Source organism: Anas acuta, chromosome 8 (assembly GCF_963932015.1).
Source record: "Anas acuta chromosome 8, bAnaAcu1.1, whole genome shotgun sequence".
Taxonomy (NCBI): Eukaryota; Metazoa; Chordata; class Aves; order Anseriformes; family Anatidae; genus Anas; species Anas acuta.
This window is the reverse complement of record NC_088986.1, coordinates 27584992-27612365: the sequence shown is the minus strand read 5'-3', so window position 1 is coordinate 27612365 and position 27374 is coordinate 27584992. Positions and strand designations below refer to the sequence as shown.

Below are 27374 nucleotides of genomic sequence, written 5' to 3'. Positions count from 1 at the left end.
GGCAGAGAGGAACCTGATGGAGGAACCTGATGATGTTCAGTTGTCCTGGTGGGCAACAGGTTGGCCATGAGCCAGAAGTGTGCTCTTGTGGCCAAGAAGGTCAATGGGATCTTGGGGTGCATTAAACAGAGTGTGGCCAGCAAGTCAAGGGTCATGATCCTCCCCCTCTACTCTGCCCTGGTGAGGTCACATCTGGAATACTGTGTCCAGTTCTGGGCTCCCCAGTTCAAAAAAGATAGAGATCTTCTACAGAGAATTCAGAGGAGGGCCACAAAGATGATTAAGGGCTTGTAGCTTCTCCTGCATGAGGAAAGGCTGAGAGACCTGTGTCTATCCAGCCTGGAGAAGACTGAGGGGTGATCTGATCAATGTTTATAAACATTGAAGTGCAGGAGGTAAATGGACGGGGTCAGGTGCAATGGCCCAAAACTGGAACACAGGAAGTTCCACACAAAGACGCGTAAGAACTTCTTTACAGTGAGCATCAACAGAGCACTGAAACATGCTCCCAGGGAAGTCGTGGAGTCTTCTCCAGAGATATGCCAAGTATTACACTGGAGCACCCACTGTCAGCTTAATAGTCTTAATAGTCTTCCCCAGCAATCATTTGGTAGCATTATGCTGCTTCATGTGGTCATATTCCCCAGTGACCTACTGGGAAAATGAAAATGTTTTTTTTTTTTTCCTTTGCTCCCTAAATTTATACAGAATCTTAATGCAATTTGAGAAGAATTTATGCTTCAGGTGCCATGGCTCTATGTAGCGTCTACAAGCACTGATAGAATTACTGTTCCAGCTAATAGCAATCAGACAGAAGAGCACTGTTTGCTGTTTGTTAGCAGTCATACTGCAGCTGGCAGAAGCATGAGAATTGCTAAGACCCTTGCACATTCTGAATGATGGAAGCAGGGTTTAAAATCAAACTGCCACTTGTCAGAAAAAACAAAGACTTTGATATGTATTGTATAAACATACAGAGCCTAACTCCAATGTCAGAGAACAGCTTTAACCTCTTACATAATAAGCTCTTTAGTATTTTGTAACATCAAACTCATAGTTACCAAAATATGGTAGATTACTGAGTTATTGGCAGACATCACACACTTGTAAATTGTCCTTCCAGCCCAGAAGATTAAAATATTAATTACACAAGCTACATTATTCCTCAACTATACCCTAGGAAACAGACCATTCAAAACAAGAAGGGACAAACAGGATTAGACTCACAATGATGATAAAACATTTTTTACACTCTTTAAAAGAAACTGAAGGAACAACCAGAGAGGTGGAGCTTTCTAAAGTAATGGTTGCTCAAAGTATCTACACTGCCAAAGAAAAACCTCTCTAAAATGGACTGGCTCCATGAACAGGCTACGTTTGGACATAGTTAACTCTGATAATCCTCTTCTGAGGAAGCACATGTGAAACCCTAGGCAACAGAACTCTTCCAAGCAGCTGAAAGCTTGAACAATTCAGACTGTCAGCAGTGGTATGATTCACATTACAGCAGTGGTATGATTACACATTTGTACATGAGATGTACAAATATGTAAACTGAATTTATTGTAATCGATTTTAATCACAGACTGAAATAAGCACAGATAGACAAAACAACCCTTTTCCTCTCCTTCAGTTCTTAATTACAGCTGGAAAATCCACGTGCATACGCCTAAGACATTATTTTGCCTGATTCCAATGGCACAACCATGCTTTTCTTGATCCTGACAGGAGTGGACATGCCCAACAACCTTTACACCTACGCTTAGGCACTGGGGTGGAGGGCACAGGCAGACTTGTTTCTGCAATTGGAGCTGAGCTATTGAGTGGTTACTGCCATATCCACTGAGACACAGTGACTTGACTATTCACAAGAATAAAGTTCCTGGTTTCAACTATCACCTAAGATACTTTAAGGAACCCCATTTTACTTTTTTATCTGATATGGACTATGAGGTTTGCCATGGTCCAATGAAGGATTACTGTTTTTCAGCTGAAAAACGACCAACAACTCAGACACCTTTCTACTCAATTGCAAGAGCAGAGTTGACAGTACTCATTCTGCAATCATTGCTTCATATATTAGGATTTCCCCAGGAATCCACTTTGTCTGATAAGTAAGATCAAAGGTGTTCAGTACTAAAAAAAAAAAAAAAAAAAAGTATTTTATTCTAATCATGGTATTCAGTGTGATGTCACAGGTCTCTAAAGTAAATCCAAAAGCCTGCTTTGAATACCTCGCTATTCATTACTATAGAAGCTTTTTTTTTTTTCCATGAAGCTTTCTCTTGAAATTCAGTACATTTAAACAAACACAGCCACCAACAAATTTACCGTCATAATGCAAAGTAGTAGTATCTCCAATGGAGAACTGAGGCACAGGGAGCACACATCCAACCTGTTACCAGAGTGACGGCAATGTGACAAAGGCATCCAAGGAATTTAAGCAAGCCAAATGACAGCTATGAATTCACTCTGACCATTTATCCTGTTTTGGATAAATAGTCTCAGTTACATAGGTGTGCACTGCATTTTAGTTGTCCTTGCAATTCATTATTCCCTCAAATGTAAAGCGTATAAAGTCACTCAGGAATTCTGCTTTGAAGATGTTGCTTTTTCTGAATATTTAGCATTGTATAGCATATTGTGACTGATTTAACTGATAATGATATCACACCACAATATGTGGTGTTTCTGCAAAATAGGTCCCTGAGTCTATTCAGAAATTTTACGTCCTACCCCCGTTTTGTAGAAGCCCTATGAGTAGGGACACAAAAACAGGTTACTGAAAGAGAACCTAATAAGGAAGTCCTAATTCACAAGCACTTGGCTACCTAATTGTATGTATTGTCTTTAGCAGATTTCTATTAGCAGGTTAAATTATTCATACATCTCTGTATGACAGAGGTTTTTCCAAGGTGAATTTGACTGCAGTGGCTTGCCTTTTTACTCTACACCTTCTACAACAAATAGAGATACTATCCTACAGCAATCCCCCTTCACCAGCGTAAAGCACTTATGTCCTTATCACATATCCTCCTAATAAACAGGAAAATATATATCTGGAGGGGTTGAAATTATGTGACCCTCTAAGTTATAGAACATACCATAATATCAATATACAAATAAAAGGACCTGAGGATTTCCATACTCCATATTCATTTAGCAGTGATGTTATTTGGTGTACACAAGGACCGTTTGTGTGTACACACACACCCTCATGCACACACCTGATAATGCACGTCACTGAAAAGAGCTACCCAAGCCATCTGCATAGTAAAGACCTCTTTTGAGGGAACTATCATTGGCTTCCTACTAGAATTCCTATAAATTGTAACTTCCACATACACATTTTAACATCTGTATAAGGTATATATCAGTTTTTTGAAAGTTGTTACTGCTGTGAAATACACAGTGTTGAAATAGTACATAGTATAACACAAAAGGGGGAAAAGAAGTGTGGTTTCAATCCATGTTTCTTTACACAACTCAGTAGCTCCTGAATACGTGTTAGTTTGCAAGGCATCCAATGCAACAAAAATACACACATGTAAAGATGTTCTTTCAAATCATATAATACAAGCATATTATCTTTTTTTTTCTTAAAAAAAAAAAAAAAGTGAAAAAAAACAAAACAAAACAAAAAAAACATGTTTTTCTCAGTTTCTTTTAGAAGCCAAGTCCAGAATATAAAAAACATTCAAGTCATTCAAGTTGATAAAGGAATGTTTTTTATATTATGATAAAATGGAAGTAATGACTAGCTGTATCAGCTTCAGTATGTACTCTTTAAAACTGGTTGTATTGATTACAGAGAAAAACGCCCTTCAACCATTTCATTGTATTGCATAAGAAAAGACGTTTGGCATATATTTGGGATTCATAACTGCATTTATTACAGCCTTGCATTTTATTATGCACTTGATTTGTAAAACTCTCAAAATTATGGAAAACACCCTGATGTATTCTCCTGTTTTGAAAAGATGCAGATTACACATATATGCAGACTACTGCTACAGTTGATTTTATTTTTATAATGACAATACAGTGATAAAAGTCAAATTATCTCCCATTCTTGTATGCCTTCTTATTTCTAAAATCATTTTATCCCAGGGTTTTCTGAGTAATGGTTTAAAAAGACTCTTTAAATATTAAACATACCAAAATATTGATGGATTAAATGAGACTTAGTTTCATAATCATAATGCACAGTGCTTAGTGCACAATGTTTTCTTTGACTGTGCTTAGTACCGGCTTTCAAGAGGAAACCTTGCATTTTAAAATAGACTCAGTTTCATTACCATAGATGTTTTCTCCTTTTGAAAACATTCATTCACTCAGATACATTTATTATTATTATTTTTTTTAATTTCCCAGATAGTAAACCCCTGGTGGGATAATCTCATACAATCCATATGAAGAATACAGTTCTACAGATCAACTAATCCTGCCATTATTTGATTTGATCTAAGAACAACTTAATTGAAACAACATAAAGTTGTGAGGAGTGTTTTTTATGCACATCCTAGTTAATGTAAATGACAGTTTAAAGTAATGAAAATTTTGTATGACCAATCAATGAACCCATTCTCATATTAAGTAAATTCCTGTGTTTGAATTTTTTGGTTTTTGTTTTTTTTTTTTGTGTGTGTGTTTTTTTTTTTTTTTAATATACACACACAGAGTGCACTCTGCTTGGTCACAGACAATAATAGTTTTGTATCTGAGGAACCAAACTGTTTACAACAAATTTTTTGTTGCAAGCAGTGTAATACACACATACACAGAGTATAAAGAGTGCTGTTAAAAAAATAAAAACATGCCAAAATCCAGCTAAAGTATCTGAGGTAATGGAAATATGTTTAAGTGGGTTTAAATTTCAGTATGTTCATCCAAGAATGTTTAGGTTTATAAAAAATAGAAATTATGACACTGCAGTGATTCATCTAAAAAAAAAAAAAAAAAAGAAAGTATGAACATCAAGACTTTATTGCCTCAGTAATTAAAGCAAGTCTAGCATTAAAGGGACTTAAGACAGAGAAATTAATAGGTTATTGAAATATATTCAAAATAATGAAAAAAGTCTAATTCAGAGGTGGTCCTGTATTCTAAACGTACAAATATCTTATTGAATGTACTTCATGTTTTCCATCTTCTGAACAAAATGTGGGCGAAAAAGACATTTTCTACCTACATAAAGAACAGATTTTAGTGCTAGGCTTTATGCGGTCAAAGCTCCAAAATTCTCCTTGTGGGCTAGAAGATATTTTCTTGCAGAAAGCATGCCTTGTGGTGAAAATTCTTGAGTATTTCCTAATGAGGTTTTTCTTAAATGCTTCAAGGTTGAAGAAATTGCACACCTATTTCACTATTTCAAAAAGAGGAGAAAACCTGTACTTGTAAAGGAGGGGAACTCTATGCCCTGAAATATCTTCCAGTCAAAAATCTGGTCACTGTTAGCTCCTCTGAAAAAGGATGAATCACTTCACTAACAAAAGAATAACAAAATCCATCACAATTCACTTATTTTTGAACAGTTTTGTTGATAGTTTCTGAAAACACTCATACAACTAATTTTTTCTTTATGAATGTCTACAGAATGAGAATTGCAGAGTTCTATTTACAAATACTCATGACTAAAAATACTTGCATAGCCTACTCGGGAAGGAAATAGAAACAAGGTCCCAACAAGGTATCCAAGCAACTACAGCTAACATGATATGGACAACAAATAGAATTCTTCCTTGAATAGCTGGAAATAAAATTCCAGAGTTAAAATTTTGTAACGCTGAACTGACATGTTCCACTTGCAAAGCAAGCAAAACCAGTACTATGCTCTGTGTTTTGCAAGGACTAACATAATCCACTAACTTGTTTTCACCAAATTATCCTCTCTTTCCTAACTAGTGGTTTGTTTATTTATTTTTATTTGTTTTAATATATTTGCTAATGTCATGGTAATATGGGTAAGTTGTTTAGCAAGTTAGAGGATTTGCTTGCTGCTCCTGAGATTATTGAGTTTTTGTTCTTGAGACGGTGATTAATCATTCTAATATGCCACAAGTCAGTGCATTCCATACATGGAAATTATGAATCTCACCTCCATATATCTAGTGGCTGATTTTTTGCACAACAGGTATGTTGTTAGATGCTTAATATCATTTCCATGAGAATGTTTCCTTAACATTCTTAAAGCAGTTTGCCATACATTTTAGTTTGCTTATTCCTACATCTTCTAGATCAAACCCTGTTACTGATGTAAATCAACATAATTTGTACTCAAATGTGAACACAAATTATTGTACATATTGTATATGTTTCAAATATACTGTATCTCATTCTAATTATAGAAGTAAAACTGTTGTGATTCCTTAATCCTGTCCCTAAATTTTGTAGCCGGCATATTACACAGTAGTAAGCCTTGACAGACCTCCATTAAATCTAACATGCACCCTATCTTTGGATGCTCCCACTACATTGAAAGAAACACACAGACAAGATGGCCCTACTGACATCTGGCTGACACATCTGATTGCTCGTGGGCTGAAGAAATTGTGCAGATTGAACAGAAACAGCATTTGGCACTGAATCTGCCAGGCCATCTCACATGGAGTATGACTCATACAGACTGTTTCTTGGACAGTAAATATAAAAGTTTAAGAAGGGCACCAGAAAAGTAAATACTATTTTGGACTGGTTTCTTTTACTTGATCCCTGATTATTATTGCTCTCTTCCCAACAGTGGAAAGCCACATTAGAAATTATTGGTTGATTCTTGCTCAAACCAAAGCAACTGAAGGCTGAGCAAATTAAGTGCCGCCCAGGTCTCCTTTTTGGTGACAATATAAGATCTTTTACAGAGAAATAACTGGTAAAACATGAATAATAGCACACATTTCTGGCTGACAGGTGACAGTAATGTTTTGTCAGTTTTAACTTTAGAGTGAGAGTTGCAAATGTCAGTTACTCCTTAAATTCCATGAAAGTAGGAAAGAAAGTAAATATTGTAATATACTTAGTGTTTTAACCTAATAAAGCATCACCATTTGTGATGTTGATCTGCGCAGATTTTCCAATTCACACATTCAGAATGGGTTAATTTTTCAAATCACATTGTACTCATTATGAAAAGATAAAAGAAATTCCTAAAAAATACAATTCAGATCTGTGCTCAAAAAGATCTGTTTCACTTTTTGAAAAACTGCAAGCTGCTTTGGCAAGACCTACTAGCCGTGTTGCAAAATTAAAATAGTACTTACAGGTTCAGAATTAGTTCTTACATACGCTATGTTACTTTTGCTTCTTTGAAACAAAACATTTGTTTATACTTTGTCTTCATTATCTACTAGTTATGTCTATTAAAATCAGAGCTAAGCAATAGCAAGAGAATAGTTGTTCCGTATTGGAATAACTGAGGATACCATCTCATCAACAATATACTGCTCATACCAGGGAAAGAACCCTTTTTATTTAGGTACCATGACATTTAAAACAACTGGATTCTAATTTTGCTATCTAGATTAAGAATAAGACTAGTTTCTATTTAATATATACATTAGATCATGAAAATGTATTGTTTTTAAAGTTCCATATATTCTTTAACTGAAATCATAATCCACTGTCTGTGACATCACAGCTAGTTACTGCGGAGATGCTGACAGTGCTGCAAATAGAGGATTATTACTCCAGGTGAGGAAAAAATTGTGGGGATAGATAAACCATAATAAGTGGTAAAAATCCTTTTATTAGAGAAACAGCTGCAGAAAAAAAAAAAAAAAAAAAGTAGAAAATATGCTACAGGTGGTAGATATAGATTTTTTTTAATCAGACTTTTCTACAAGGTTCTTTCAAACAAAAGAGCATATATGGGTTGTGTTAAAACAACGAGGTCTAGTACAGTAGGGTCAAAACATTCACTGCCTGGAAATAATAATAAAAAAAAAATCCTTCAGTTCATTATGCAGCATTTTGATATTGCATAGCAAGAAATCACTTTTCAAGATCAAAGTCAAATTTATTAGATTTAAGGTGATGTTTAGCACTGAGGGAAAAAAAATGTAATCATATCCAATTCAGACTAAATCAGGAGTTTGTCTAAAAATACACTTGGACAGATTTTTCTGTTAAATTATCCTTCTCATTTATTTCTCTATCTTCATTCACCATTTCATATAACTAAGTGTATATAATCACAAAGGAAATCTAAAAAGGTCTAATTTTAGTCTTGCTCTGTTAGAGTTAATTCCCAGAAAACCTCAAAAAAAAAATTTCAAAAAAAAAATATTTTTAATGTCTTTGGGTGGAGCAGAGGTATAGTTCACCTACTCATGGCTATATAGTCCAATACACCAACCTAGGGAGATTGTAAAGGTGTTAGTTTATGTTCTCTGTCAGTTCTGAGTGGATAATTATTACACAGAAGAACCTGAAGTTGCTCAAGGGCAATGAAACAGATAAACAAATAAGGTAACTGCATCCATATAATGTACCATTTCCCCTGGGGATAGGGAGTGATTGATTGATTGATTAATTGAAGTTATTAAACCAGAATATCCACCCTTTGCCTTGTCACATCTCATTTACAATCTAGTTGTTGTTATCAGCAGAGTCATTTCATATAAATTCTTGTTTAAGATGCATGTTTTTGTTGCAGATCTGAGGATAAAAGCTAGAACATAAAGCACAGCAGCAGAATCCTAAGCTAAACAAATGGAAGAAATTTTAGATGTTAGCAATAGCAAACTAAAAGGATGATCATTGCTATTGAAATCAGTGGCAACAGAGTCAAATCACTACTTTTGGGGAACATTATAACTCAAAGATAGATCAAACTATATTTCTTCATGTTTTGTGTAGCAACATATTACACATCTTGCATCCTCAATAAAAAGATGTTATCTCCCTTCAACATGATCAGAAGAAATCTTTATGTCTTTTTCCCTTTTGGAAGATTTTAGGCTGAAAAGACCAGTACCAAAACTATATTAAGGAGAAGCTGAAAAATGAACTAATCTCAGTTCTTATTTTATTTCTCCAGCTGCCATTTTCCCCAATTTCTTCTTTTTCCATGTTTTTTTTTTGTTTTTTTTTTTTTTAAAGTTTTCCCCATGAAGCCCAGAAGCAAAAATCTTTTTCAGCAAAAAATGGAACCATACATAAATAATTATGAGAGATAATTGCTCAGATAAAACCTTCCTTCAGGTCTATGGCTGTGCTCTTTACTGGATTTGTATGCTTTTGTGTTCACACATACTCTTAGCACTCAGATAAACATGTTTTTTGTTGAGGACAAGAGTACGTTCTTCACACAGATCACCCTAAGTTACAGAAACTCTGGATAAAAGCAGTGAGAAATACTTCCTTGAATTGTTAAGATTATTCAGGACTTGATTGCTACTAGTGAACACTACAGACTCCCAGCTTGGATCCTGACACTCCACAATGAAACCAGCCTATTACAGCTTCACCAGCAGAGTACAGTAGCCTTCAATAAGAAAGAAAATACTGTATTTTTGATTTTTTTTCCCATTCAATCTCAAAAAAAATAAAAGCAAACACAATATAAAATGCTTCAGACTGTTTTCCATAGGCTTCAAGCAATACTATGAGCAATGTGTCTCTAGAGAGATTAGGATGCTTATACTAATTGTGTTTAACATTTTTTAACGTTTTATAGATAAGCCAAGGGGTAACTGAAACATCTTATGCCATTATGGTATTTATGGTATATTCCCCAAAGTATAAACATTTCAGCTTGGTAAGTTCTTACTTGTATTGCCTCAGGCACCAACGGGTTTATCTTTTCCATAGTTAAAATTGTTACTTCTCAGGATCATGGAATGCTCACGTTGCCTTTCAAGAAACTAAAATCAATATGCTTTTGCAAGGTAACTGGTCTAGGGCAAAGAATGTCTGCATATTTGTTTGAGAGCAGAGGGAGTGAAAGTAGCTTTCCATAGTGCCTGAACTGGGGTCAAACGCCAGGTTAGCAAGGCAGGGGGTGATGGGTGCTGAGCTGTGTTCAGCTATAAGTTCAATTCACCTTTGCAAACAAAAATACATTAGGGGTACAGAGCTCCACAAAGGAACATAATACTAACCAAGAAAAAAAAGATTAAAATGGAATTAAACAAAGAAGACAACAAATGCTTTCTTTAGGGCTTGCTTTAGAAAAAAGAAATATTGTCCAGGCACAGTTATAAGATGGAAACAAGGCCAAGAACCCACTCACTCTTTGTCTGTCATTTAAAGGGGCCCTCCTATTTGGAGAATCAAATTAGAAAGACTGGAAGTTTAGAACTGCTAAAACAATAAGGCCCATTGCTATATTAACATGTCAAACAATTTATATGCAAAGCCCTTTTGCTTGATTTTACAAACCAGAGAAGGGATTTGGTACTGAGCACACAAAAGGGCAGATGATTAGGGTCTATAATGGGTAACAGCTCCTCTTTGATTTGTTTCCTCAGGAGACATTATAGCTGGAAGAGAACAAGAAATAGAAATGGTATCACAGATGGGGAACTATATCTCTCAGAGTCACTGGTCCAGGCTGATTTGGAGTAGATTATTTTGTTATATTGAGCCTTTGGCCAGAATTCAGATCCTGACCAAAACAGCATATCCAACATCCCACCTCTTAGCGACTGCTGGAAAAAGACACAGTAATGGAAATAAAATGACCAAATAAAATTTTGACAAGAAAAATGGAGAAGTTAAATATCTGGGTATGAAGATAATAGCTAGGGAATGTTTAATCTGTACATTAAGGGCAAATGCTTAAGTTAACAGTGAGAAACTAGAACTTAGTTTCATGTCAGAAATCTGAAGCAAATTGCACTTCCTGTAAAAATTGAGCCAGAAGTAAACTGATTTTTTTTGTTTTGTTTTCCCCACTTGACTATTGATGCAAAAAGAAAATGAATCTGAAGAGTTTTGTGTCCAGTATGAAGCTGAAGAGTCTGTTATGAAATTTTGGTAGGGTCCTTAACTCATTCCTGGTTCAACTGACACCTTATCAACTGACAGAGGAACAACCAGCCAACAGCAGAGCTGAGCAGTCAGGCTCAAGCCTGGGCTGCTGCCAGTACTTCACGTTGCCTCCAAGATGTAGTTGAGCATTACTGCACACTACCTTACTGTAGAAGCAGCACACACACATTCAGGGCATGCTTTGGGATCTTGAATATTCTTCAAGGTCACACTGTATCAGTGTTCTGAAGGAACTTCTAGAAAAATGAGCCATGCATACAAAGGGATGCCTAACCAAACAATCCACCTGTAAATAGCTCACATTAGTCTGGTCAAAACAAAGCTGAGACATGTGCATCTGTTTGGTTTGTTTGTTTGTTTGTTTTGTTTTATTATTATTATTTATTAAACAAAACCAAAACCCACTACTTGAAAAGACAAAACAACCAACGTAAGCTTCATTTGAACTCTAGCCACTGTTACCTGGTGAGGAAAGTTGAGAAGTTACATAGACTTGTTTCTTTACCCTTGTAGGTACATTCTCAAAATAACATTGAAAGATGACAGGTATGCCGAAGGTCCTCCAGGAGTTTACAAAGAAAATTAGAAACCTAACCTGTTTTACTCCATTTGGATATTGTGCAGAAATCTAACATGCACTCAAATGCCTCTAAAACTGCCTTCAAGTCAGTACAGGTCCAGGTAGTGTGAAAGTCACATTTTCTTGACGCAAGCTAACAAATAGGTAAGAAAAAACACGTATAACAAATAAAAATGTTACTTCTACTTGGAGCATCAACTTGCTCTTCAGCAAGTTGCCTCTGAAATTAGTTGTCTTTTGCTGTCCGTTATGCCTTGTAATAACTGAAGGATGTACTGTTTACTGCACATCTTTCATCCAAACTAAATGAATTTCAATTTGATTCCAAAGCTTATGATGTAATATTTTCTTTTTGAAAAGACCTCCTGCTATTTTATGGTTTTGTGTCTCCTGTCCACATTTGAAATAAGTTTTCACGAGCATTTCAAGGCTGTAGATAATGCTATACACAAAAGAGTTGCAGTAATGATATGTTTGGCTTGTGGAGTTTTGCAAAGTATTGTAGGAATCCGTGGGATGAAATGTGGATTCACCTTGTCATGCATTGTTGTGAAGATGGATCATGACTGGGTTCCTTCCATTCTATTGATGTTATATTTTTACTGTCTGGAACAAAAAGTTACATTTGTGAAATCTTAACACTTTACAGGCAGAGTAAGTACTAATACAATGATTATGATTCCTACGAACAGGTAGGAATGGCTGCAGAAAGACACTAGGTTTCTCACTGAAAAAGACATGTTTGGCGGGGTTGGCAGAGCATGATGGAAAAAAAATCCCAGTCCCACATCCCTCTCAAAGCCTCCCACTCCCTTTTTACCTTGTCTCTACCACTTGTTATGGACAACAATAACAGTAAATAAGTTTCCATAAGTAACTTTCCTTCTAGCCTGAATTATAGAAAACCTGGTGATCCTTAAGACACAACTACAACTATTATTACTCACCTACAAGTTTCTGCAAAAATTGGGGGCAGAAGGGAACACAGCTAGAAAATATGGAATGGAGCAATGCCCTAATTTATCAATATGACATAGAGCTACAGAAAGTTCTAGATACACTATTCAGAATCGTTTTGTTAAGGAACAAATGCAGGAAAGAGTTTCAGATCTCTTCCTCATATACATAGCTCTCCTCTTTGAAAAGCACTTTTCCTACATTAACATATATTTAAATGCAACTGAACACACTGCTATCAAATACATGGTGTACATTTCAAACAAATGGCACAGCCAGAGCATATGTAGCTAACCAACACAACTATATTTAGAAAGAATTTGGTAAACTACTGCTTTCTTTTAACAATCTATTTTTACTTGCATGGTCCATGGCTTCTAAAATATTAATAAAAGACCCAACTAATATTAAAATGGAACATTACTAGCTTTCTAAAACTTTCGTTGTCAACAATAGTGGTTTGTCTTTTTTCCCCTAACTTTTTACCTAATCTCATTATTTAAGTAAATGCCTAATTATATATGCTAGTATTTTTTTCCATTGAAATGCATACAGTTCAATATGATTTTTGTTTGCAAGGGCTGCCTGGAAATAACCTCTTGTTGTTATTGTTATTTTTTGTTTGTTTTGGGGGACAGGATGGTCTTTGTTAACCATTCATGAGAGTACAGCAGTTACTACCTATAAGGCATTTTGTTCTCAGTAAACCAAAATAACTATCTTCAGATGCATCACAGATAAACTACTACTGGTAGTCTATTTAAGTCTGACTTTAAAAAGGAACAGGAAAAGGAAAAAAAAAAAAAAAAAACAACTTCAAAATCATGGCAGATTGCACTTTTATGGTACTTATAAGATGATCTTATCCTCACTGCAATATAGCCATTATATGGATTAGGTTTGAAGTGGGGCAGCAAGGTCTGTTTCAGAATTGCATTATCTAAAGTACTATAAAGTATTTTTCTCCTTTCACAACTGGTGACAAAAACTTTTCAAATTATTTCTTCTCTACATATGCATCTAGATAATGTGTCATTTATCTGCATTTTCTGAATATTCCAAGGAGATGGCTAATGCAGTTTATTATATGCTGGTTTATTCTACCTTGAATATTTTAATAAACACAGTATAAACCAGATCTGTGTGGGACACATTAACATTTAATTACACAGTAGCCCAGTAAGTAGAGAGAAGCAGGAATTAAGATGTAAGCAGCTGTGGTCTATATATTAACAGTGTCACTAAAACACAAATCAGAGCTATCATTCACAGGTTCAAATTGTATCACAGATAGAAAAAAAAAAATAATTAAAAAACGGTAAACAACTCAAAGAGACAAATTATCCTAAATAGCATATGACAGAGCATTGATTTTTTAACTGTTTATATTATTTTTAAACTGTTTAATAATACCTAAGAATATGGATATTTACAGAATTTTAACAGAATAAAATTTTTAGTTATGTATAATAAAAACGTGGGACAAAACACAAACCGCTTAAATTTCCCAGTGTTCAGTGAATGATCAGGTTCATGGTATAACCTATCAGTCCTGGCCATTTCATATTCTATAATGTTGAGAGAAAAAAATGAATCTGAGACATCGGAATAGATACAGCACCTCAGTCAGGTCTCAAAAACTGTAAGACAGGCATTTCAGCACACAGGTTCTAAACATACCCTTTCACATTCCAGTTTTGATATGCCTTATACTCTGGAAATGTGGAAATACAAAACAAAGCTCTTCATGGTAAGGCTAAGATGAAGAGGTGGAAGGATGAACAATAAAGCGAAACAATTCAGCACATGCAGAATTTGGTTTCTGGTTTCTTTTTGAATTAAACTCTACAGTATTCTGGTGGGTTACTAGAGCCCCACTACTCATTTGTGATCATAATTTAGAGAAAGAGAAACACAGACTGCTAAAATGATATTTCTACTTAAGAAGAGAATTGCTGATTTGAAGAAGCATGGTCAGAAAGAGATTTCCATCTAAAGAATGTACTTTGCTCCCTCTTCATAAAAACACACTTGAAAAAAAATATGTAATATATAGTTGGGATGCGAGCGATTTTTCATGAGAAAAAAAGTACTTATAGACAGAATTCATAAACTTTGGGAGTTGATGTTTTTTTTTCAGGATGCCCACTTGAAACCATGCTTAAGCTCTTAAAAATCAAATATCATCAGATGACCTCTGAGTCATGACATGCAGTGTGATAACACAGAATATGTGCAACTATGTTAAAAAATAAATAAATAAAGCCTGCACCATTATTAAAAAAAAAAAAAAAAAAAAAAATCACTGGCAAATTGCCTGAAAAAGGAAGCCAAAACCAGAATGGATTGAGAAAACAGAACTTTTTCCATACAACATCTGCTCAAGTGATTTTAATACTTCTTCTACAGATAAATACTTCATTTTTCACTATAACCAATTCAACACTTTGCAGGAACACTGAAATATTTCTAAATAATTGCTGAAACAGATTTGATGGTAAAGTGAAGAGTGAAGGAGATGAACAATTAAAATAGAGTCTTTTAGAGGGAGTCAGGCACAGCTAATCAAGCAGTAAGATGATGATACATTCACTTTCTATTGCATATCATCCACATGACTGTAATATTTTCACCTGAACCAAGGCACTCTTTCACTCTAATAGATTGTTTATTTTCTGGCTGGTTCTAAAAGAAAATATCCATCCCTTTCAGCCTCTTCAAATTGCTTCAGGGCAATTAAGTTCCTGAAAACCCAGAAACAAGACAAGAATTTAACGCATTAATAGAGACTGAATAAGCACTGATTTTACTCATGGCTGATATCAATAAGACTTCAGGAGCTGGAGAATACCAGCCTGTATTTAAAACCTTGTTCTCACACAGACTTGAATTAAAGCAAAATTTGCAACAGAAACTCTCAACACAATCTATGATGTTTTCTTTGCTGATAAACTGGCCAATTTTATTTTGAAACAGAGACAAGTGTTTTCAGTGCTGAGCCTTCCACACCACAGGTATGCAGAGGGTGCAAAAGAATCAAGGGAGTCTGTTCTTTCGTATTCTAAACTCAGTTTTGTATCTTAAGAATAAACCAAGGGAAAAGGACAATAACTTGCCATATAAATTTACTGCTCATTAGCTGGAGTTTCTGCAGACCTTTTATACTTTATTCCCTAAAGAATACTGACTCACATATACAGCCCAAAATATCTGCAGTCTCAGCCTCAAAAAAAAAAAAAGATAGAGAAGTCACCTAATCATATGTGGAAAGAATAAATGTCCTTGCAATACAGAGCGATACTAAAAAAGAACAGAACTCCATAAAAATGAATTCTGCAACTACTAACTACTAAGCGCCATCTCCTGTCATTAAATCTAAACCTGGTTTGTTACAATGGTCTATGCCAAGCACAAAAGCACCCAGTGCAGCACAATGAACAGAGCGCTGCCTGCAGTTGACATGAGAAACCTGGCAAAAGGAAGAGGATACGATCATGTGGGTCCTCAACTGCACTTTACTGATGCCTGAGGAGAGGCTTCATTTACAGCTTACAGCCTGAAGTCCCTCCCTGAAGGCAGCCTATCTCTGAAAAACTAAGCAAAACTTATGCTTTTCTTTAAAAGCACAGCCAGATGAGGAGAAAAACGTTTATCAAGCACACTGATGGTGAATACCTGTATAGTTAAAATGATCAAATAGATGAGTGTGGAAAAATAAAAGGTGGGTTTTTGTTTCCTTGTTTGCTTGCTTTTCTCAGCTAAAGGATTTACTCCTGCATCTCTTATGAGGAAAAAGTTGTGGCTACCTACTAATATCCTGCCCTGGCTGGAAATAATTTTATTGCAGTCATACCACTGTGCAACAAAGAGAAATTTAGAGCATATGGACTACAAGAAGGGAAAGTGGTCAGGGCATTTATCTGTGCATATGATCATCTCAACCTCTACTATAACATATTTTTCACAAAGCACTCACTGGAAGAGGGACAGTGCCCCAGCTGTTCCTCTTCAGAGGGAGTGCAAGGAGAGACAACCCTTATATTTTGAGACTCTCACTACTGGCTACTATCACAGTCCCTCCTGATTGTACTTAATAGGACCAAACAGACTCTTGAACCTTTGCTTTAAAAACACAGGGGACAGAGCAGGGTTTGTAAATGAGTTTTCACATAAGTAATACCAAGAGGTCAGCAGGGTGTGGGGGATTGCTGAGGCTAGGTACAAAGGAGGCTTCTCTTTCTCTTACTCCATTTCACAGTTGAATTAAATTTGCTGATTATTTATGATACATTTGAAGGGAATGAACAGTGTAAAGAACAAAGAACTACAGTTTCAAACTCAGTTTTAGATAACCATGCCACTCGACTCTAGCAATGAAACTCTGATTTCTTTCAATCTGCATTGTACGTGGCAAACATGGACAATCAAAAGTCAAAATAGAGTTTTGAGGAGCTGGCTTTCTCCACAGATATTGAAAAGCCTTTCACATAAATTTGAGCAATATGGAGATGACCTGGCAATGCTTGAGCAATAATGCACCATATTTATAGGCAATTCTTGAAGAATGAGATCCCAGAGATACTGTTATTATCTTTACTTTCCAATAACTTAGCTCCATTATTCATCTGCTGTGAGTGGATCATTTCCATGAATTCATTTGCATCACAAATCTAAACCTTTTCTAGTTAAAGCTTTCATATCATTTTTGTATGGTTCTGAAATTAATGCAATAATTCCTAATACAAAATAAAACAATTTTGCCTAGTGTTTTGAATTACAAAAGCAATATATTCAGCCTACATGTTTCAAATGAAGGTAGGTTACAATAAACTGATAAGCATTTTGAAAATCTCTTCTTAAAGGATTTGCACATTTAAAGATACTTCACAATGAGATCTGTTGGTTCCTGTTTGCCAACAACAGCAGTGACACAATTTTCATGCTATATTAGATCCTTTCTTTGCAAGTATCTGCAGGCTATTCCTTACACTACCACTGTTACCCTTTGATAGGGCCTTCTCCAAAGAGAATGGTATTCAATAACTTCAGTGTAACCATCTTAACAGAATTGCACAATAGTCATTATTTCTGTTTGGTAAGCAATGGGAAAACAACACAGCCAAGAACAAAATAATTAGTAACAAATTACTAAGCACTTGTTCTTGTATTTCACAGCACATACCTTGCGTAAACTGGGACACAAGTAGGTAACCAACATTGGCACAAGAAATTGAAGACCTGAGCTACAGTGTACTTACTAAAGAAAGAGTAAACCTGGTCCTTCCTTCTTCTGTACTTTGACCAAGGAGAGGAAAAAAGTATCACTTTCTCCACATTAAGTGCAAGACCAAACCCTCTGTGTGCTCACCTGTTCCAAAACACAGCTGTATCAGGTTGTCCCAAACTGCCTCTGCTCCCCTCATTTGGAGTCTTTTCCTGAGTCCTAAATTCTTACAGGACAGATAAAAGAGAAATAGCTTGTACAACCTGATACCTCAGTTAGCCTTGCACCCATGGTTCTTTCAAAGCCTCAAGAATTAAAAGGAAGCATCACCAGTCTCTTATAAGTATCCCAGATAAAACCAGTTAAAACTGAACTCATACCTCTGCCCAGAAGGTTATTTGTTACAGCACTGAGGCTGCTGTGACAGAAGTGACTGACATTTCCATTCCAACCTACATGAAGGCAAAGCCACTGCTTAGAACATAAACCCCAAACCCACAACTCCACAAACAAGCCAGGTGCGCTGTCATGTAAACCCACAACAACAAAGGGCAAAGGCCAGGCTTGCAAAGAAAGGAGACAAAGAGGGCAGGGAAGGGAGCTCACACTTCTGAATTCCCTGGTCATTTATCTTCCAGCTCTGGCTTGTGAAAACAGCCCCTCAGAACCAGGACAAAGCAAACAACTGCAGATAGCATCTTCGAAGGTTAGGCTCTGCAGCAAGACTCACAGGAGGGTAGAAATCAGAACCGAGCAGGTGAACGCTGCTGGGTTCTGACACACTCACGCAACCAAAAAAAATAAATAAATAAATAAAAAGAGAGAAAAGAGAGAGAGAGAGACAGATAAAACATTAGAACTCTTCAGAAAATTCCAATACATGCAGTTGTTTTTCATCAAACCTACCTTGCAGCTATTGCATCTTAAATATTGTGGTACTAACAACCTGAGAGTGAAAATGATTACCAGCACACTGAAACTAACTTCATCGATTTTCCCTGTCTAAGCAAAGTGCAATGCAAAAAGGGTAATCAAACAAACAACCTTAACTGTGAAAACAAAATTGGATTTTTTAAATACTGTCATTTTTATTAATCTGAGGTGATATTACTTAGCTGAAGATTGCTCTTTCATTTACAATAAATGTTTTTTCAAGTTAGCATTCCCTATTTAACTGAACAAAGAGTTATTTAAAAAAAAAACAAAAACAACAACAACAAAAAAACACTGCTGTATTTCAGACAAAAGCTATTTTTTACCATGAAGTCATAAAACGCTGTGAAAGGAGTTTACAATGGGAGCATTGACATCCCCTTAACTGCAGCAGCAGCAGCTAAGGCAAATGTAATAGGGAAAATTTTCAAAGATAAGAATCAAAGCGTTTTATCAAGGTTGTTCATCCTCTTACAATCTCTACTTCTACAAACCTTTTAATGTAGAAAGTCACCTGCTGGACAGAAACGGTGGTATGAATCTGTGTATAAAAGCATTTTTCAGTTACATTCTGTGCCTGAAATGCCAACAGGATTTCTTCTGCAGATTTTCTTTTTAATGATTTTTGGCTTAAATGATGGGTCTAAAGTAGGTTGAGCCTTTTTTTTTTCCCCTTTTCTTTTTTTTCTATTTTTTCTTAAACATACTAAAATGTATTCAGTGTAATAATAAAAGTATGTCTTGTTCTCAAAAACACATTCGAAGTGACACCACTGAAATGGCATGTCTTACCATAGTTTTACACCACTGAAGCTTGAATCAGAACCTGATTCTTGAGTCCTTGAATGTTGCTGTTAGCCTGACCTTGGAAATACTGAGAATAAGCAAGATCTGGGCAGACATACATTTTCAAAAAGTGCAAACAGTTTCAAGAAGAAAGGGAAAAGGTATATTTTAATGCACTGCCAAACTGAAAGCATAACTTTGAGAATTCAGGACTGAGTAGATCAAAAATATGACTATTTTCTCCCTCCAACCCCCTTGAGTTTGCTGATCCATAGCTCAGTGTCACAACAGCACCTGCTCTCCCAGAGGCCCAACCAGTGTCACTCATAGCTCTGCTCTGGCCAGCAGCGGGACCCTTTGGAGCCATCAAGAATCTGCTCCACTCTGACATGGGGCAGCTCTGCTCAAAGTGGTCATCCCTGCAACCCCCTGCTACAAAACCGTTGCCACGTAAACCCAATACCACTCCTCCCATAAATTACAAAACATTTTATTGGAAGCTCTTTGCCCTCTGAGTGAGAAGCCTACAAGGCACATGCAGAGGGAAAAAAATCTTTGTTTTAATGAAGAGCCTTTTTAAAAAAAAAATTAAAAAAAATCTCAACCTACCAGCTACCATGTTGAGCATGGAAGAATTTCTCTATTAAGACAATACTAAGATGTGCATTTTCAGTACTCTATGTTAGGGAATAGCTTTATCAATACTTTCCATGTTCCCATTGGGAAAAATCTAAATTATAAATTAATGTTAAGCAGATTTTTCACAGATTGAAATAACACAATTGTAATATTGCAAAATACTCTTCTTAACTCAATGCAACATTTCACTTCATCTATCAGTGCAGGTACAGTGTTCCAGGGAAGCTGTCCTATGTTTGCATCATCTGCTCATTCTCAGCTGATATCCACTGGTTCTTCCATCACTTGCATCATGATAAAATGTGCTGTGACTTGTGAGAGCCCCACGTGTGCTTCTCAGATATTAAAGATTCTGTTTGTGATGTGGTTCTCATAGTTGCTTTTTAATCTGGTTTAAATCTTGATGCATAGAGCAACAAGGAGGCCGGTGGGACTTGGTGAGAAGTGTGTCTGGATGTCATTGCATCAAATAGCAGATGACTGGCAGAAATTCCAGGACCTGAGTGTAGTGACAGGCAGAGTGCCCAGACCATTACAAATGCAAAGCAAAGGCCAAATTTTCCAAAACTCTACTTCTGCCTACCATTATCTACCCTAAAAACAGCCCATTCGCCAAAGAACTTGCATTTCCTACCCAGTGTTTGCTGAAGCTTCCTATACTGCTGAATATTCATTGTAGCATCTGATCATTTCTGAGGACATAGTAATACATAATGAAGAAGGCTTTAATTAAGATTTCCCCCAGCAATGAGCAAGCTAGGGACCAGCTGCACCACTTTTGGCTTTCCAGGCTCTTTGCTGTGAGGAAGACATGCCAGCCATGTCAAATTTAGGCCAAAGGAGAAAGGAGAGACTTTAAGGAACAAAAATGGTTCTGCAAGTGAGTCATGAATTACTTAAATATGTTTCTTCCTCATTCTGTACCAAAACAAAAAAACTTTGTATAATTTGCTGACAATATATTTTTTAAGACAATTTCAAAATTCCAGAGAATTAATTTTCTTCTCCCCCCCTCTTTTTTTTTTTTCCCTCCATTCATTGGGACTCCTTTTAACAGGAAAACCAGTACTGTAAACTGAAAGACCTGACATACTTCCACAAACTTGTAGCATTAGTCCTAAAGCAACACAGTGCCTATTATGAATAATAAAAGCAAACAAGAAATCATAATCTGAAAATAATGAATTGGCCCTAAAATTAATAGGTACATAGAGTGAAACACAGACTACGCTACACCCCCAAAATCACTAGCAGAACAGGTATTGCAAAACAACTTTGGTTGCTTCTTTACAGGAAAAGAAAAACCTCCGTGCACATAAGAAGGCAAATTTCAGCTCTTTCTGGACTGATCTGCAACAGAATAAGTGGTATGAGACCCCCAGCAGAAAAAAAAAAAAAAAGAACAGCTCTGTTGCTTTTGTTGTTGTTGTTGTAGTTGTTGTTTTTTGTTGTTTTGTTTTAATAGCAATCAACATAAAATTACTGGTCCAAAGTTAGTTGTTCGAGATTACCACTGATGTAACTATATTTTCAGAAACAATATTTTTTGAACAGAATCAACAGCAATGAAGCAAACAGCAGAGAGCCCAGGCTATAAATTTACACCTGCAGTTTTGTCCTTACAATCACCCATGACTGCCAAAAATACTGCGTGCAGCAAAGCTCATATGCATGAACTCTCTGAGAAAGACATAGACCATCAACTTGCTGTTTTCAAACACAACATATTGTAGCATGGATATTTTGCAGATGCACTTCACAAGATCAGGGAACAACCATATGCAAGAATTTAGTATCACACTCCATAGAGAAACCATTTATAGTGAAAAAATTAATCCTGTTTGCAAATGTCTGAAGATCATAAGAACTGCCGTATATTGTTTGAACAAAGGTCTACTGTTAAGAAATGCTACAGAAATGAGAAAAATGAGAACAGTATATCCTTTCAGATAGAAGTTTAGAGAATTCCCAAGGCAGAGATTATAGTAGCTGAAGATTGCATGTTCTTTAAAATGCACAAACAGGCATATTCATTACAGCACAAACCAATGAAAAACCATTTGAGCCTATTCACATTTCAGATCTCCATCATACCATCAGACAGGGAATTCCAAAATTTCATTATGCATTTATGAAATAGATATTTCTTCTGTTGGATTTTAAACCTGCTGCCTGATTACTTTATTTAGTATACCTTCATCCTTGCTTTACATTAACAAATAAAAAATGCTGCCTTGTCTACAGCATTTATCATTTATTAGACCTTCACCACAACCGTAGTCCTCTCTTTTCTAAGGAGATGGTATACAACCATTTAATTAGCCCTCAACAAGAAATTCTTCCATGTCTTTAGTTATTATTCTTAGTTATTATTTATTATTCTTAGTTATTATTCTTTAGTTATTATTCTTGCTCTTTGTAGCTCTAGTTACTTTGAGGACTTTTACCAGTCTTGCCTGTAATATTTAAGGTAACAGGGTCACCTAGATTTCAGAAGGGTTATACTCAACAGTTTTGACTTGACAGTTTTGTAAAAATGTTTTCCTCTTCAACTAGTATTGAGACAACAGTTTTATTGGACTAATCACAACTACCATAAAATCTCCTTTTTGAATGGTAACTACTAGGTTAAAATGCATCTTTAGTTACATGTGTTCCCTTGTATTTACCAAAATTGAATTTCATCTGTCATTTCATTTTTAGTTTCACAAAACCATGTTTTACCTCTTTAGACTCGACTTTACTTTTGACTATTTAAATACATTTAATCAATCAGCAGTCTGTATCTCATGATTAATCATCACCTTCCAAAGTTCTTTACAAGCATGCTGAATAGGATCTGTATACAAGCAGCCAGATTGAAAACCCTTCATTTGAAATTCAGGTTCCCAAAGTTTCAGTGACACCCTTACAGTGAAGATACAAATCTCAATTTGGGATGATTCAACCTGGATTGCAGGTCTCTTACATCATTCTACACTGGAATTTAAACTTGAGAGCTAGTGAAGCACAGGAAATCTTTCCAAAACTGGTTCAAGTTCGCTGAAGCAGAACTTGAACTGCTGATGGAATATTATTCATTGTGTGAATTTTCACACAAAAGTTTTGCAAATGTTAAATTTTGTACATTTAGCAGTTTTTCTTTGTTTTACAGAAGAAAAGAACTCAGAAGTTAACAAATATTCTTGAAAACCTCACACATCCTAATGGCAGCAATCACAAAAGATGAAATGCAGGGACAACTGTAGAGCTCAAATCACAGATTTTGGATATCTAAAATATACACTAAGCAGATACCATAGGCTCTCTGTCCCTATGTTTGCAAAAGGAGTTACAACATTCTGAAGTTAATCATAAAATATATAACTATTCTTTGAACGATAAAGATATGGGTTATAAAAAATATAAATTGTATTTTATTTATATTAACTAATTTGGCCAACTTCAACCAAGACTAAACTAACTGAGAGGTTTATCAGCACATGTAACAAGAACTGGCAGAGAATTTTTTCAAATTTAGAATAATATCTATAATAAAAATTTTTAGAGAGAGAGAGAGGAAGGGAGTGGAAAAAGAGATGGGGGAAAGAAGAGAGCTGCATTTCCAGAAACAGTTTTAAAAGTGAAATCCCTCTGGTCAGTCTCTGTGCACTGTAACAGACTAATAACATACCATCACCTCACAAAGATTTGACTTGACATTGTATGTTCCCTTCTTGAAACAACTGGGTATAATCATATTCTGCTCCCAAAAATACAACGTTTGCTGATAATGCAGGTAACAATCAGAAGTGGATGTTTCTAAGCCTATGCCCATTTAGGAATCCTCTCTTGACAGCAAGTCCTACCCAGAATAAATGTACTTTACTTTTAATACCAATTAATTCTCATCTTATACTCCTTATTATATTGTCTTATTATAGTAGTTACGTGGGCTCGCTGAATGCCCTAATTTTTCCTTACTCACAGACATTTAAAACAAGCTTTTTGAAACGTGTGAGCTTGCCAAGCTGAGTAGTTCCTCTTTAACTAATGTGTGTGCTCACCTGGCTTTTCTATCTAAGCTCCTACAGCTCTGCTTAAGAGTTAAAAACTGTAATAAAATTGAAATATGTTAATATAAAAATGAAGAATGGGATTTGTCTTACCATATTAAGAAGATTAAGCAATGGCTAGATAGTCCCGGACCATTTAGGGTTTAACTTCTACTTGTCAAAGCAGCTTCCTCATCTCTATAAAGACACTAGATTATAGCCTTTTCCCAAGGTCAGGGTACTCTGCTTCTGCAAGTGAAAAACATGAAAGAGATTTATTAGGCAGCAACATACATCTATGCATTTTATCTTTCTGCAGTATAAAAACAGCTAGGTGATGCTTGAAGCAGAGTTTAAGAGGAATTCAGATGAATTATAAATGATGATAAAGTCTAACTTGATTCAAAACTGATGGGGTTGCATCATTTAACATTGTCAGTAGTGTGTGTTGCCATTTTTTAAACAGCACTTTTTTTTGTATGAACACATGCCATACACCATCTATTAGCAAGATATCAGCATACATCAGACCTTTCAGTTGGAAGATCATAAGCACATTTTATATTATAATAAGTTTTTAAAGTTGTAGTCAGTTTATAGGAAGCAGTTGAAGTGTGAACAACCATGTCTAGTTGTAATGGCCCACAGAGATGCCCATGCGCCGTGTGTATGCACACACACAAATTTCTGCTTGTATCATCCTTCCTTAAGTAATATTAAATGGGTAAATAACAGTAAAGGTAAGGAATCTTTTTTCTGACAGTACTTCAAACGACAGATAATGGAGTGGCAGGTATACAGAGAAAAATTAAATAGGTAACATAGTGGTTTGGCAGTATATACATAGCATATGTGTATATAAGGTAGTATATAGTTGCTTTTTACATAAGGAACTGGCAACATATTACATGAGGGGAATTCTCAGATCATTTTAGAGTATATCAAAAGAAATTCATAATAATAACATAATAATGTTATCATTCACATCATTTGTCCTATGGCGTTCTGAAGGCAAGGTCAATGTTATGACTGGCTGTACTGCTCTGCTTCATGCCTCACCTTGCATGTGACTGGAACATTAAGTAAAACTTGAAGCTTGCAGACACTGCATCTTAAATGTTAGTATTGACCAAACCCTTCTAGTCCATTTATTAAAAGAGAACAAATGTTTTTAAGCAATAGAGAATCTAAAGTGCTTAGCAGATAAGGAATATAATTAGAAAAATATGCTCCTTGATCTATTTTGTTAGAAAAAAATAAGTATTCAAAGTTTTAAGACAAATTTTGTAGGCATATTTCCCACAATTTCAGTTCCTCTTGATGTCTATTTTCCTTTTTCCTCACAAGTACTCAAAGCCAGATTTGGAAAATAAAAAAAAAAAAGGGCGGTAGGAGCAAACCCACTCAGCAGATGATATAAAAAATGTCCCCATGAACAAACTGCACCAAATATGTAAGTCTGTTTTCAAATGATCCAAGGCAGCCTGTGTTTATTATGGAAGCATAACACTTACACAACAAAGAGTTAAGCTATAATTTAACACACACTCAGTATTATCACATCAACCTAGAAAGCAGATTCTGGCAGGAAAAGTTGTGTTTTCTGTCTCGGTTTGCCTCTGCTCAGCTCTCTAGGAATTATCAGTCCCCTAGCCCTGTGCTTCCAGCTCCCCACACCTAAGCACTGCAGGAGCAAGGAAGCGTTCTTCATTCCTACCCAAGGTCCTAAATGCGAGTTTATAACTCTGAGATTCCATGGGCTTTATTTTTCTAGATGTTGGTTTATTCATAACATGTACATGTATATCTCTGGATATTCTCATAAAATTCTACTGAGAATTTTTATGAGAGGCTTTATTGCTCTGGCAATATAGAAAAAAAAAAATCCAATGTTCTCAAATTCTCAATCTGGAAAATTCTTTACTAATTGTATTTGAAACATTAACCTTCATGAGTTATTCTGGCATGTACCTGTAAGCAAATGTATGATATTTACAGAACAAGGAACCCAGAGTGCAGGACCTGTACAGATATTCTTTGATTTGTACTAGTGCAGCTAGAACAAAAATGCTACTTGACAATTATATTTTGTCCTAATAGAAGTGGACCTCTTCAAATAGACTGCAGAAAATTGGAAGAAGTTTGGTATGATAAGATTTCTCCAATGAATGTCACAATACAATGTTGTACATATCAAAGGACAGAGTTTTAAGTGCTTTCCAGTTATTTGCTATTTCTTGCTCCTTCTGTGTTAGATGCAGTTTTGCTTATCATCCCTTGCTTGAGACCTGTTTGCCCCCAGTTCAGAATATCTCCATAATACGTCTGTCTGGATCATGTACTTATCACAGCATAACGTTCCTTGGAATCAAAAATTGTCATCCAAACCCTTGTGTATTGTTTAGGTTGACACAGGCTATTTAAATGGTAATAGCTGCAAATTCTCACATATGGCATTTCTCCCAAATATGCTATCACTCCTCTCTGAAACCATCACCAGTGGTTATCTCAAGCTGAAGGTTAGACAAGAATATTAAAATCTTTAAATTGGATTAACCAGTTTGATCAAAGTTTGACAGTTTCATGAATATCAGCATACCAGCAAAACAGGACTTGAAATGTCAAAAATAAAGCCAGGTGCACACTTTTGACTATTTAGGGGATCTTAAATGCTACTGGTTTGAACTTTGGCTTCAGTGCTCAAAAATGAATAATTTATTGATTAACCTGACAATGACAAGGAAAAGTTATGGATTCAACTAGACCTGAAATGGAATTTTGCTGAAATGAATTGCATCTACAGACCCAATCTAGACCATTTTATATCATTTACACCTTAAAACATATTTTGAAACAAAACTGTAATATTAAGAATAGGCATAAGTGAAAGCATTCAACTTTTCCAGTTAATAGTTGATAAGCTGATAGAACAAGTCTCATGAATGTTAATAAATGTATTTATTAACAGCTCTAGCCTTTTTATATATGCATTAAAAGGGGGGGAGGAGTGAATGGAAGGATAACCATGCATTTCACTAAACTCCCATCACATTTACATCTCAGTTGAATGAGAGCACCTCCAAAGACATAAGAATCATGGATAGACTGTGACCCACCATGCTGGAAAACTGATTTACCCATGGTGACTCAGAAAAACCTTCACCTACTGCAGAACTGTGACCTGCAACCTTTAAGTATTTTAGTGATTTTCACCCATGGAGACTGAAAGGCC

The 27374-nt window shown here is 35.7% G+C and overlaps 1 long non-coding RNA gene across 3 annotated transcripts in view; it reads right to left on the bottom strand.

Annotated features, from left to right (window-relative positions):
- Nucleotides 1–27374, bottom strand: part of LOC137860494 (uncharacterized) — a 565043-nt gene that overhangs the window by 414078 nt on the left and 123591 nt on the right. For all 3 annotated transcript variants that reach the window (XR_011098942.1, XR_011098943.1, XR_011098944.1), the window contains exon 3: nt 24257–24391. This is a non-coding gene — a long non-coding RNA (uncharacterized lncRNA). The remainder of the gene's footprint in view (nt 1–24256; nt 24392–27374) is intronic.